Source organism: Chiroxiphia lanceolata, chromosome 6 (genome assembly GCF_009829145.1).
Source record: "Chiroxiphia lanceolata isolate bChiLan1 chromosome 6, bChiLan1.pri, whole genome shotgun sequence".
Taxonomy (NCBI): Eukaryota; Metazoa; Chordata; class Aves; order Passeriformes; family Pipridae; genus Chiroxiphia; species Chiroxiphia lanceolata.
Window position 1 is genome coordinate 1,570,681 of NC_045642.1, and position 14,260 is coordinate 1,584,940.

Consider the following 14,260-nt stretch of genomic DNA (forward strand, 5'->3'; position numbering starts at 1 on the left):
TCCCCTAAATCTGTATCCCATGTGTTGGATTGGGTTTGTTTAAACTGTTCCTGTTATTCCATGACTGGTGAGGAGTTGTTTCCTTGAGTGCCTGTCAGCAAGACACCAGCTCTGTGCAGCACTGGAGAGTGGGCAGGTTTGGGGGCTGTGGTGTTCCAGCTCCCTTTGGCATCCCTTGCTGACGAGTGGGAGCTGCCCAGAGCCAGCAGTATCCAGCTGCAGGATGCAGGAGGATGCAGCTCACGTTTTCTGGGAGGTAAGAGGTGGGGGTGCAGGAGCTGGCAGGGGTGTTTTGCAGGCAGAGGGAGGGAAGGAGCCGGGAGCATTGCAGCCACTTGTGAGAGTCTGTTCTTTTCCTGCCAAGTTATAAGAAAATAATCACTGATAAACGAGAACTTGATCCTTGAAGTGAGCATCTTGTACAAACTGAAATTAGTTGGTACCTCTCTATTGGTTGATGGCCCTCCAAGGGCATTTGAAGAAGTGAAGAGGGAGAAGGATGAAGTAAGTCCCCAGACTCATTTAGGAAAGAGCCCCTGAGGTGCAGCATGCAGGGAAATTCCAGGGTACCCCTGCATGTGCAGGAGGGGCACCACTGACATAATGGGGGGAGGGACCGAAGGCCTCTGGCTGGGCGGTGCTGGCCACACCTGCCCAGGTAGATGTCACCAATGAATTGGATAAAAAGCAGATGGCTCATGCTGGGAGTGGAACTCAGGCTTCACACTGAAGGCCAACGTTGCCTTTTGCGGGGACGCCCGCGATCCTGTGAGCTGCCAACACTCCGAGGGTGCAGCTTCTGCTCTGGGGAATTCCAGGCAGTCTGGGGTCAGTGAGACAACCTTGTGAGCAACACCTGAGTGAGGGGGGGTCATACTGAGGGCTTATTTCCCTCCCCTTTCCTCTCTCTCAGGTTCTTGTTTTGTTGGCCGCCTCTTGGTAATAAGTATTGTTCTTGTTGAGCTTTCAAGGGTGTGTGGTTTCAGTTCCAGCATTTTCCCTGCTACGGAGGGAGAGGCAGAAACTCCCCCTGCTGCAGAGGCTGAACTGTCTGCAGTGACTGGGCAGGACTTGGCCCTGATGCCTGAGTGCTCTCCAGCCCCCCAGGATCGATCCCAACTGTCAGCCCCTGGCTCCATCCCTTGAGAAGATGGTGTTCCTGCAAGCCCAGCTGCTGTGCTGGTGTCCTGTGGGCACCTCCTGCCCTGGCCTGCTGTGACTGTGTTTGTGTTGCAGCTCAATAAAGTCCCTTTCAGTGGTGATTGTGTCACTTTTGTGTCCGTTCCTCTCAGTTCCTCTTCCTCTGCCCCCGTGGCTGCATCACTGACTTGTGCCTAAATGAACTCTTCCCCTGCAGCAGTTTTCTGCAGGGAATAAGTGCCAAGAGCTGCCTGTGTCTCCCTGTGTTCCCTGCAGTATGTGTTTGTACAAATGAGCTGATTACATATAGAGAGGTAGGGAGAATTTTGGGAGTAAAATCTGGGCATTCTGTAGCAGAGTGAATGAATACCTTGGGGTGAAGTGAGGCAGTCAGTGGTGGGCAGGTAGGAAAAATCTCTGTGTATAAAATCTGAGGTCAGGTGGAGCAGAGAGAATGTACATCCTGAGGTAAACTGGGATAATTGGTTACGGACATATGGGGAAAATTTTAGGGGTAAAACTTGAGGTAATGTCCAGGGAAAAAAATGAATACTTTGAGTTAAAACTTTGGGGCTTTGGAACGAGGTTATCTCCAGGGGAGAGAAAGAACCTCATGAGGTCAACTGAGGTAATCAGTGGTGGCCAGGTGGGGACATTTAGGGCAGAAACATTTGAGGTAATGTCTGGGGAAAATTTGGGAGGTCAAACTTGAGCAAATCTGCAGGGCAGAGAATGACTATTTGGAGGTCAAAAAGAAGTAATCACGAGTGTGCAGGTAGGGTAAAAGTCTGAGGTAATCTCCAGGGGAGAGAATGAATACTTTGTTTTCAAAGAGAGGTAATCAGCAGTGGGCTGGAAGGGGAAATTTTGGGGGTTAAAAAGGAGGTTCATTCTCTCCAGGGCAGGGAATGAACACATTGAGGTAACCTGAGGTAATGAGTGGTGACAGACACAGAAAACTGTGGGTGTTAAACTTCAGGGAATGTACTGGGAAGAGAAGGAGTCTGTTGAGGTAACCTGAGGGTCTCTGCAGTGGCCAAGTAGTGAACACGTTGGGCTGAGCCCTGAGCTGCTCCTCTGTGGGGCGGCTGCAGCGAGGCCGAGCCCTGGCCCTGATTTGCCAGCCATGGGCAGGGGGCTCTGTGCCAGCCGGGGGAGCAGCGGGGCCCCCGTGGCAGAGAGGGCAGGGGGGCTGTGGAGCTGCCCCGGGGGGAGCGGGGGGTCCTTTCCTGGGCCGCTTCCAGCCCCCCTCGATCCCTGGGGCTGCGCTGCCCCCCAGGGCTGTTTGGGGCAGAGAGTGCTGCCAGCTGTGTGTGCCTGTCCCCAGCCTGGCACTGCCCACAGGGACACACTGGGCACTGACCATGAGAGGGAACAAAACCACTGCCTGCCACAGGGTTTGTCCTGGGCCAGTCAGGCCTTGGGCAGGAATTGGACTGGGCAACTCCATCAGCTGCTCTTCCCCCACAAAGCACCATCCCCTGGGCATTAATGACGTGCCCTGTGCCCACCCCTCACTGTTCACCCAACTGAAACCAAAGCAAGGCTTGCTTTGCTTTGAATGACTTAAAATAACTTTAAAACAAAATAAATCACTTTTTTCTTCTTTTTTTTTTCTCTTAGATGCTGGAATTGGCTCTCTGGGTGTGTGCTGAGCTCTGGCTGCAGGACACTGTCAGGCCTTGGTGGCTGTGAGTTCCTATTCTTCTCCCTGAGAAACTGGAAATAGTTATTAATTGGATTGCAGAAATATTTTCTGAAGCCTGTCCACTTTTTTGTGTCTTTTGCTTACAGATGTTCTCTTTCTGCCTTTGAATTTACAGCCTCCTTGCAGCTGGGATTTCTTGGGGTTCTGAATCCCTCCCAGTGGCCCTGACACTGATCAGGAACTTGCAGGACAAACTGAGTCAGAGCTCCTGGCAGGCACAGGGGCTTTCCCCCAGAGTGGATCCAACTGCTGCCCACCAGCCTGGCCAGGCGGGATCTGCTTTGGCTCCTGGCTTCTGCCAGAGACAGAATGTGTTCCATTGATTGGAATGAGGATCCAGTAGCTTCATCTCCTGGAGGTTCCCTGGGCAGCTGATCCACTCTGTCCCATGTCCTGCTCTGAGTTCCTGCCCAGCCAGAGCCAACTGTGCCAAGGGCACGAGCACTCACAGCCTGGATAGGCAATGGGGGACTGGCTTGTGTACAATTCACCTAGAAAGTCAAACGAGGGGATTGTTGGACTATCTGGCTCCTTAGGGAACCTGCTGGGAGTAGAGAAGCACAACCTCAAACCTCCAGGTGTGGGTGGAGTCGTGGAACGTAAACCAGCACAAACGGATTCCCCAAAATGAACCGTGGGAGAGCAGGACCAAATAAGGGTCACTGTCCCTGGGGAAAGGCAAAAGGAATTGGTTGGGACTTGGATTGTCCCCTTGGGTGATGCTGGTTGCTGTGATGCAGGGAATGCCCTCCCTCAGGCTGCCAAGATCTCTCAGTGCAGCGGCTTTGGCCGACACGGCAGCACAAAGATTGTTCTCTCCGGGGGGGGGCCCAGGGTTGGGTTCCGGTCTCAGCTTTGCAGGTTTAGAGGAATTCTACCTACAGCCCACAATTCCATGGGGAATTCCTGCTGGAACAGCCTCCCAGTGCCTCCTGGAGCCCGGCTATTCCCCTGCAGAGCTGCCGCTCTAAGGCCAGGTTTGGCAGGAAGCAGCCACGGTTCCAGGTTTGCTCAGCGGGATCGGGACAAGGACAGGTTGATATTCCACAGACTTTGCTGTTTCTAACCCTCCTGCCCCGGCCCCGCTGGTGTCCCTGGGGGGACTTGAGCGAGTTCCCTGGAATTCGGCCGATTCTCCGCCCCGGGCCGGGCTCCAGGGGATGTGTTCGCCCAGGAGAAGGCGGGGGCCGGACGCGCTCCCGGCCCGGGGCGAGGCAGGCCCTGAGCACGGGCGAGGACGTCTCTCCGGCCGGGAAGCCGCTGTCCCTTCGGAGCCTCGCGAGCGGCCCCGGCCAGTTCTTTTCCCCGAGGAAAGGGATGCACATCCCTGCCTTCAGGGCACCTCGGCTCTGACCCACCTATTCAAGCTGTCCACGGGTTCTGCGGTTGCGGTTGGGTCCCCGAAAAACTGCGAATTGCCTCCAACCCCAACTTTCTCCAAGCACCCCCTTTTCTTTTCAGGTATCTCCGAGGGCTCTGGCTCGGGATTTAGTGCCGCTGAGGGCAGACGGCCCTGGCTTTAAGGCTGCTGCTGGCTGCTGGCCTCCGGCTGGAAGGGCAGGGATTTGGGGCGGGCGGGACACACGTGGGGGGCGCGGGGGAGCTCTGGGAGGTCGGCGCTGGGAATGGCTCCCGTGCTGCTCTGCAGCCCCGCCGTGCCGACACTGCCGAGTGCCAGCTGGATTCTTTGGGTCCTTCTGGGCTGGCGCTGGGGCTTGTCCAGGGTGAGGCATCTCCGGGTGCCCGTCCAGAGCAGCCCCGGCTGAGGAGCCGCGGGCAGCCCTTTCTCCGTGCCCACCGCAGTGCCCGTGGCCGGTTCCCACCCCCGGGATGTGCGTTTGGCAGACGAGCCCTGCTCGGGAGGCAAATCCATCTGGTTGCCGATGGAAGCGCTGGCCCGGAGCTGCTCCATCCCTGCTGCCACGAGCTGTACTGGGAGTCCTGCGGCTGCGGGCGGGATCGCCTGAGCTCCGGAGCGCCGGGAGCCCCGGCAGAGCAGTGCAGGGCACAGCTCCAGGGCACAGCTCCTCCGTCCCCTGGCAAGAGGAAGCCCAAGCAGGGCTGGGTCGCTGTCTGTCTGTCTGTCGCTCCGGCCTCCTCCCGGCCCGCGTTCCCTGCCCAGCTGGTTCCGCGCAGGGAGCCCCGAGAACGTTCCAGGCGGGAAGCAGGAGCCGCCGAGGGCTCCGTCCAGCTCCGGGCACGAAAAGTGGCCCCGACCTGAGCCCCCCCGGCATTTTGGGTTCCGAACGCTCACCTGGAGGAGACGCCCCCCCGCAGGCGGGACCAGGCGGCGACACTCGACCGACGCCTTTGCCTCGGAACGAGGGATCCCCCCGGGCTCGGTTGGCTCCTTTATCCCTGGAAATGAGCTCGGACGTCGCACGAGCACCTTTGCAGCCATTGGGGAAATCCTGGACGGGGCCGGAAAACCTCCCTGAGCAGGGCAGTGATGAATTGGTGCCCGTCCCCAGCCGGGCACAGCCCAGCCGGCCGCACTCCCTCGGGCCGTGGCTGTGAAGGGCTCGTGCAGAGGAGGGAGAGCTGCAGAGATTGAATAAAAGTGGATTTCCTGATTCGATTTCCCTGTGGTCCTTCCGTCCTTTGACTCGCGCGGCAGCCTTCGGTTGGAGCATTTCTTGGTTTCCTCTCCTGTAGCCGTTTCCCTCCCAGGTAGAACCTTCCCCGTCTGCAATTAAAGATGAAACGTTTCAATGGGATTTTTAAAAACCGGAAGGTTTGTCCCGGGAGGGTACGAGTTGCCGAGAAAGCGGGGGAGAGGAAGGAGAGCCTCAGGTCTCACCTGGCAGGTGTCAGATGAGCTGCCCCTTCTGGATGGCAGGGCAAAGAATTGCTGTCGGCAATTGCCGAAGTTCCGCGGGCGGAGCTGAGAGCAGCCTGTGCCCGACACGTGGCACGGTCAGTGCCAGCTCCTGGGGCCGCCTGAGGGCAAACACAGGGACACGGGGACAGACAGGCATCTCTGCTCGGGGTCCCGGAGCACGGGAGGAACGAGGAAAGGGCTGCCCTCATTCTTCCTTGTCCCGGCACGACCCCGGCTCCCCGTGGCCGAAGCGATCCCTTGGCCGGAGCCCCGGCGGGCCCCAGAGCCCTCGTTCCCGGGGGACACTGCGGGCGGGAATCCCCCGGGAACCCCCCGGGGCCGCGGGGAAGGGGCAGGGAGGTGATGTTCTCCCCGGGGGGGGGCTGCGGTGGCCTCGGAGGTGCCCGAGCGCGGGGGCTCCGATCCCGCGGGGGTTGCGGGCAGCGCTGCGGGCCCGGCGGGATCGGGGGTCCCGGGGCGGGCCCGGCGTGTCCCCGCTCCCCGGCCGGTCCCAGCCCCGGCTCCGCGTCTGCACGAGGAAAGCGCCGCCGTTCTGCCCTGGCCGGGCCCCGGCAGAGCCCCGGCCCGAGCGGCCCCGCCGGGATCGGCCCCAGCGCCCGCCCCGGAGCGGCTCCTCCCGCCCGCGGCGCCGGGACACAGGACCGATCCCGGTCCCGGGGCCCGTCCTGATGCCGAGCCCCAGCCCAGCCCCAAGCCAACCTCGATCCTCCGGTGCCGGTCCTGAGGCCGAGCTCCATCGCCAGCCTCGCTCTCCGGTGCCGTCCCCGCTCAGCGGCCCGGGCTCGGCGCAGCGCCGGGAGCAGCCCCCGGGCCGGGGTTCCGGCCCCGAGCGCCGATCGCTCCCACAGCATCCCGGGACGAGTTTCCTCCCCAACGGCGGGGCGGGCGCGGCTCTGCCGCTTTTGAGGGGCGCGGGCGGGGCGGGGCCGGGGCGGGGCCGGGGCCGGGGAAGGGCCCGCACAGGTGCGAGGGGAGGGGCCCGTCCAGGTGCGCGGGGCGGGCACGGGCGGGGGCGGGTTGGGGCGGGGGTATTTAAGGGCCGGAACTCGCCCCTGCTCCTGTTTGCTCGGGCAGTGCGCGGAGCGGCAGCAGCGCCGCGGGGGCCTCGCTCTGCCGCGGCTCCTTTTCTTTGCTTTTTTTTTCCTTTTTATTTTATTTTTCCCTTTTCTTTTGCTTTGTCCCCGTTCCTTCGTCCTCTCCCTTCCTCCCCCCCCTTGCCCCCACACCCCCCCCCCAAACCCCCCCGCTCCCTCCCTCCCTCCCTCCCCAACCCGCTCGTTCCCTGCGCCCCCTCCCAGCCCCGCAGGGGTAGCCCGACCCCCCCAGCCCTCCTTCCTGCCCCTCCGTCCTCCCTGGCCCCCCAGCCGGCCTGGTCCCGCTCCCTCTCCGGTCCCTGCAGCACAGCCCTCCCCACCGTGCCCTCCTTCCCGCCCCTCCGCCCTGCCCGGCCCCGCACGCCGCCTGCCCCCGGCCCCTGTCACTCCTTTCCCGCACAGCCCGGCCCCCCCTGCCTGCCCTTTCTCCCCCCTCTCTGCTCTGCTGCACAGCCCGACACTCCCTGTCCCCCGCTCCGTCCTTGCCCCCCCACCCGTCCCGTCCGTCCCCCTGTCCCCCGGGCCGTGTCCCCGCAGCCGCGGGCTTGGGGGCGCCGGTTTTAATAAAGCCGCGAGGGCCGGAGCCGGCGCCCCCCCTGGATCCCCCCCACGGGGCCGGGCCCGCTCGGCGGGTCCCCCCCTGCAGTTGCCAAGCACCGCCCGACACCGCCGGGGCTCCGGCCCGTCCCGACATCACACGGGGGGCTCCGCGGGCGGGGAGCAAAGGGGGCGGGTTCGCTCTCGGCAGTGGACGCGGCGGTGTGTGGAGATGTGCGGGTCCATTGCCGAGAGAGACCCCGCGGGCTGGGGGGACGGGGGGGACTTGGGAGGGGCCCCCTCCGGAGGAGGGGGGCGGGGGAGGGGGGAGGGCGGGTTGGAGGAGGAAGGGGGGGGTTGGGGGAGGTGGGGGGGGGAGGGAAGGAGGGGAGGGAGGGGAGAGGGTGGAGGGGGTGAGGAGGGGGCTTGGGCGGGAGGGGGGGTGGGGGGGGGGGGGGGGGGGTGGGGAGGGGGGGGGGTGGGGGGGGAGGGGGGGGGGGGGGGGGTGGGGGGGCGGGGGGGGGGGAGGGGTGGGGGGGGGGTGGGGGGGGGGGAGGGAGGGGGGGGGGAGGGTGGGGGGGGGGGGGGGAGGGGGGGGGAGGGAGGGGGGTGGGGGGGGGAGGAGGGGGGTTGGGCGGGAGGGGGGGGCATGCCTCTGGGGTCATGGCAGTCTGAACCGTAAACATAGAAGTGTATACACACACAGACACACCAGGGCAACAGGCCATTCCAGGCGCAACCCCCCCAACCCACTCCCTTCCCGATCCACCCCGACGGCCCCTCCCGACCCACTCCCCCCCCCCCCCCATTTTCCCCCCCCCCCCACCCCCCCCCCCCCCCCCCACCGCCCCCCCCCCCCCCCGCCCCCCCCCCCCCCCCCCCCCCCCCCCCACCCTCTCACCCCCCCCCTCCCCTCCCCCCACCCTCCCCCCCGCCCCTGCCCTCCCCCCCCCCCCGCCCACCCCCCCCCCCCCCCCCCCCCACCCCCCCTCCCTTTCCCCCCCCTCCCCACGTAACTCCCTCCCCCGCAACCCCCCCTCCACTCCCCTCCCCCCCTCCCCCCCCCCCCCAACCCCCCTCCCCTCCCCCCCCCCCACCTCCCCCAACCCCCCCCTTCCTCCCCCAACCCGCCCCCCCACCTCCCCAGACACCCTCCTCCGGAGGGGGCCCCTCCCCAAGTCCCCCCCCGTCCCCCCAGCCCGCGGGGTCGCTCTCGGCAATGGACCCGCACATCTCCACACACCGCCGCGTCCATTGCCGACAGCGAACCCGCCCCCTTTGCCCCCCGCCCGCGGAGCCCCCCGTGTGATGTCGGGACGGGCCGGAGCCCCGGCGGTGTCGGGCGGTGCTTGGCAACTGCAGGGGGGGACCCGCCGAGCGGGCCCGGCCCCGTGGGGGGGATCCAGGGGGGACGCCGGCTCCGGCCCTCGCGGCTTTATTAAAACCGGCGCCCCCAAGCCCGCGGCTGCGGGGACACGGCACGGGGGACAGGGGGACGGACGGGACGGGTGGGGGGGCAAAGAAGGAAGCGGGGGACAGGGGGGGCCGGGGGCTGTGCAGGAGGGCAGCGACAGGGGCCGGGGGCAGGCGGCGTGCGGGGCCGGGCAGGGCGGCGGGGCGGGAAGGAGGGCAGGGTGGGGCGGGGTGGGTAGCAGGGGCCGAAGAGGAAGAGAGGCCAGCCCGGCTGGGAGTCCAGGGAGGGCGGAGGACGGAGGAGCAGGAAGGAGGCCTGGGGTGGTCGCGCTGCCCCTGCGGGGCTGGGAGGGGGCGCAGGGGACGAGCGGGTTGGGGAGGGAGGAAGGGAGGGGGGCGGTTGGGGGGGGGGGAGGAAGAGAGAGGACGAAGGAACGGGGACAAAGCAAAAGAAAAGGGAAAAATAAAAGAAAAGGGAAAAAAAAAAAAAAAGCAAAGAAAAAGAGCCGCGGCAGAGCGAGGCCCCCGCGGCGCTGCTGCCGCTCCGCGCACTGCCCGAGCAAACGGGAGCGGGGGCGAGTTCCGGCCCTTAAATACCCCCCGCCCCAACCCGCCCCCGCCCGTGCCCGCCCCGCGCACCTGGACGGGCCCCTCCCCTCGCACCTGTGTGGGCCCTGCCCCGGCCCCGCCCCGGCCCCGCCCCGCCCCGCCCGCGCCCCTCAAAAGCGGCAGAACCGCGCCCGCCCCGCCGTTGGGGAGGAAACTCGTCCCGGGATGCTGTGGGAGCGATCGGCGCTCGGGGCCGGGGCTCCGGCCCGGGGGCTGCTCCCGGCGCTGCGCCGAGCCCGGGCCGCTGAGCAGGGACGGCACCGGAGAGCGAGGCTGGCGATGGAACTCGGCCTCAGGACCGGCACCGGAGGATCGAGGTTGGCTTGGGGCTGGGCTGGGGCTCGGCATCAGGACGGGCCCCGGGACCGGGATCGGTTCTGTGTCCCGGTGCCGCGGGCAGGAGGAGCCGCTTCGGGGCGGGCGCTGGGGCCGATCCCGGCGGGGCCGCTCGAGCCGGGGCTCTGCCGGGGCCCGGCCAGGGCAGAACGGCGGCGCTTTCCTCCTGCAGACGCGGAGCCGGGGCTGGGACCGGCCGGGGAGCGGGGACACGCCGGGCCCGCCCCGGGACCCCCGATCCCGCCGGGCCCGCAGCGCTGCCCGCAACCCCCCGCGGGATCGGAGCCCCCGCGCTGGGGCACCTCCGAGGCCACCGCACCCCCTCCCGGGGAGAACATCGGCCCCCTGCCCCTTCCCCGCGGCTGCGGGGCTTTCCCGCCCGCAGTGTCCCCCGGGAACGTGGGGTCTGGGGCCTGCCGGGGCTCCGGCCACGGGATCGCTTCGGCCGCGGGGAACCGGGGTCGTGCCGGGGCAGGGAAGAATGAGGGCAGCCCTTTCCTCGTTCCTCCCGTGCTCCGGGACCCCCAGTAGAACTGCTTGTGTGTCCCCGTGTCCCTGTGTCTGCCCTCAGGCGGCCCCAGGAGCTGGCACTGACCGTGCCGCGGGTCGGGCACAGGCTGCTCCCAGCTCCGCCCGCGGAACTTCGGCAATTGCCGACAGCAGTTCTTTGCCCTGCCATCCAGAAGGGGCAGCTCATCTGACACCTGCCAGGTGAGACCTGAGGCTCTCCTTCCTCTCCCCCGCTTTCCTCGGCAACTCGTACCCTCCCGGGACAAACCTTCCGGTTTTTAAAAATCCCATTGAAACGTTTCATCTTTAATTGCAGACGGGGAAGGTTCTACCTGGGAGGGAAACGGCTACAGGAGAGGAAACCAAGAAATGCTCCAACCGAAGGCTGCCGCGCGAGTCAAAGGACGGAAGGACCACAGGGAAATCGAGTCAGGAAATCCACTTTTATTCAATCTCTGCAGCTCTCCCTCCTCTGCACGAGCCCTTCACAGCCACGGCCCGAGGGAGTGCGGCCGGCTGGGCTGTGCCCGGCTGGGGACGGGCACCAATTCATCACTGCCCTGCTCAGGGAGGTTTTCCGGCCCCGTCCAGGATTTCCCCAATGGCTGCAAAGGTGCTCGTGCGACGTCCGAGCTCATTTCCAGGGATAAAGGAGCCAACCGAGCCCGGGGGGATCCCTCGTTCCGAGGCAAAGGCGTCGGTCGAGTGTCGCCGCCTGGTCCCGCCTGCGGGGGGGCGTCTCCTCCAGGTGAGCGTTCGGAACCCAAAATGCCGGGGGGGCTCAGGTCGGGGCCGCTTTTCGGTCCCGGAGCTGGACGGAGCCCTCGGCGGCTCCTGCTTCCCGCCTGGAACGTTCTCGGGGCTCCCTGCGCGGAACCAGCTGGGCAGGGAACGCGGGCCGGGAGGAGGCCGGAGCGACAGACAGACAGACAGACAGACAGCGACCCAGCCCTGCTTGGGCTTCCTCTTGCCAGGGGACGGAGGAGCTGTGCCCTGGAGCTGTGCCCTGCACTGCTCTGCCGGGGCTCCCGGCGCTCCGGGGCTCAGGCGATCCCGCCCGCAGCCGCAGGACTCCCAGTACAGCTCGTGGCAGCAGGGATGGAGCAGCTCCGGGCCAGCGCTTCCATCGGCAACCAGATGCATTTGTCTCCCGAGTAGGGCTCGTCTGCCAAACGCACATCCCGGGGGTGGGAACCGGCCACGGGCACTGCGGTGGGCACGGAGAAAGGGCTGCCCGCGGCTCCTCAGCCGGGGCTGCTCTGGACGGGCACCCGGAGATGCCTCACCCTGGACACGCCCCAGCGCCAGCCCAGAAGGACCCAAAGAATCCAGCTGGCACTCGGCAGTGTCGGCACGGCGGGGCTGCAGAGCAGCACGGGAGCCATTCCCAGCGCCGACCTCCCAGAGCTCCCCCGCGCCCCCCACGTGTGTCCCGCCCGCCCCAAATCCCTGCCCTTCCAGCCGGAGGCCAGCAGCCAGCAGCAGCCTTAAAGCCAGGGCCATCTGCCCTCAGCGGCACTGAATCCCGAGCCAGAGCCCTCGGAGATGCCTGAAAAGAAAAGGGGGTGCTTGGAGAAAGTTGGGGTTGGAGGCAATTCGCAGTTTTGCGGGGACCCAACCGCAACCGCAGAACCCGTGGACAGCTTGAACAGGTGGGTCAGAGCCGAGGTGCCCTGAAGGCAGGGATGTGCATCCCTTTCCTCGGGGGAAAGAACTGGCCGGGGCCGCTCGCGAGGCTCCGAAGGGACAGCGGCTTCCCGGCCGGAGAGACGTCCTCGCCCGTGCTCAGGGGCTGCCTCGCCCCGGGCCGGGAGCGCGTCCGGCCCCCGCCTTCTCCTGGGCGAACACATCCCCTGGAGCCCGGCCCGGGGCGGAGAATCGGCCGAATTCCAGGGAACTCGCTCAAGTCCCCCCAGGGACACCAGCGGGGCCGGGGCAGGAGGGTTAGAAACAGCAAAGTCTGTGGAATATCAACCTGTCCTTGTCCCGATCCCGCTGAGCAAACCTGGAACCGTGGCTGCTTCCTGCCAAACCTGGCCTTAGAGCGGCAGCTCTGCAGGGGAATAGCCGGGCTCTAGGAGGCATTGGGAGGCTGTTCCAGCAGGAATTCCCCATGGAATTGTGGGCTGTAGGTAGAATTCCTCTAAACCTGCAAAGCTGAGACCGGAACCCAACCCTGGCCCCCCCCCCCGCAGAGAACAATCTTTGTGCTGCCGTGTCGGCCAAAGCCGCTGCACTGAGAGATCTTGGCAGCCTGAGGGAGGGTATTCTCTCCATGCCAGCAACCAGCATCACCCAAGGGGACAATCCAAGTCCCAACCAATTCCTTTTGCCTTTCCCCAGGGACAGTGACCCTTATTTGGTCCTGCTCTCCCACGGTTCATTTTGGGGCATCCATTTGTGCTGGTTTACGTTCCACGACTCCACCCACAGCTGGAGATTTGGGGTTGTGCTTCTCTACTCCCAGCAGGTTCCCTAAGGAGCCGGATAGTCCAACAATCCCCTTGTTTGACTTTCTAGGTGAATTGTACACAAGCCAGTCCCCCATTGCCTATCCAGGCTGTGAGTGCTCGTGCCCTTGCACAGTTGGCTCTGGCTGGGCAGGAACTGAGAGCAGGACATGGGGCAGAGTGGATCAGCTGCCCAGGGAACCTCCAGGAGATGAAGCTACTGGATCCTCATTCCAATCAATGGAACACATTCTGTCTCTGGCAGAAGCCGGGAGCCAAAGCAGATCCCTCCTGGCCAGGCTGGTGGGCAGCAGTTGGATCCACTCTGGGGGAAAGCCCCTGTGCCTGCCAGGAGCTCTGACTCAGTTTGTCCTGCCAGCTCTGACCAGTGTCAGGGCCACTGGGAGGGATTCAGAATCCCAAGAAATCCCAAATCCTACTGCAGGATTCAATCAAAGGAAGAAAGCCATTACTGTCATAAAAAGCTTAAAAACCTGTTAAAAGTTCTAGTACAACAATACTGGGATTCCCAGGAAACTTATTAGTGCTCTTGGTTCCGTTTTAATTTATCTGTAGTCCCTCAATGAGCAGCTTGGAGAACTTCCCCTGGGATTTGGAGGCTGAGCAGGGTTTGCTTTGGATTGCCTTGCACCTCTGGCCCCAGCTGGTACAAACACAACTTGGGCCAATGTGGTTAAACAATCCTTCCTACACAAATAGTTGCTGTATCCCCTAGAAATTACCCCAAGGTTGCAGATAAAAATGTTACCTCTGCCCCTGCCATGTTCTCCCAGGTTTTCCCAGCTGGGAGTTACAAGGAGGTTGAAAATTCAAAGGCAGAAAGAAGAGGCTTCAAAAAATATTTCTGCAATCCAATTAATAACTATTTCCAATTTCCCAGTGAGAAGAATAGGAACTCACAGCCACCAAGGCCTGACAGTGTCTTGCAGCCAGAGCTCAGCACACACCCAGAGAGCCAATTCCAGCATCTAAGAGAAAAAAAAAGAAAAACAAAGTGATTTATTTTGTTTTAAAGTTATTTTAAGTCATTCAAAGCCAAGCAAGCCTTGCTTTGGTTTCAGTTGGGTGAACAGTGAGCACTGGGCACAGGGCAGGTCATTAATGCCCAGGAGATGGTGCTTTGTGGGGGAAGAGCAGCTGATTGAGTTGCCCAGTCCAATTCCTGCCCAAGGCCTGACTGGCCCAGGACAAACCCTGTGGCAGGCAGTGGTTTTGTTCCCTCTCATGGTCAGTGCCCAGTGTGTCCCTGTGGGCAGTGCCAGGCTGGGGACAGGCACACGCAGCTGGCAGCTCTCTCTGCCCCAAACAGCCCTGGGTGGCAGCGCAGCCCCAGGGATCGAGGGGGGCTGGAGGCGGCCCAGGAAAGGACCCCCCGCTCCCCCCGGGGCAGCTCCACAGCCCCCCTGCCCTCTCTGCCACGGGGGCCCCGCTGCTCCCCCGGCTGGCACAGAGCCCCCTGCCCATGGCTGGCAAATCAGGGCCAGGGCTCGGCCTCGCTGCAGCCGCCCCACAGAGGAGCAGCTCAGGGCTCAGCCCAACGTGTTCACTACTTGGCCACTGCAGAGACCCTCAGGTTACCTCAACAGATTCCTTCTCTTCC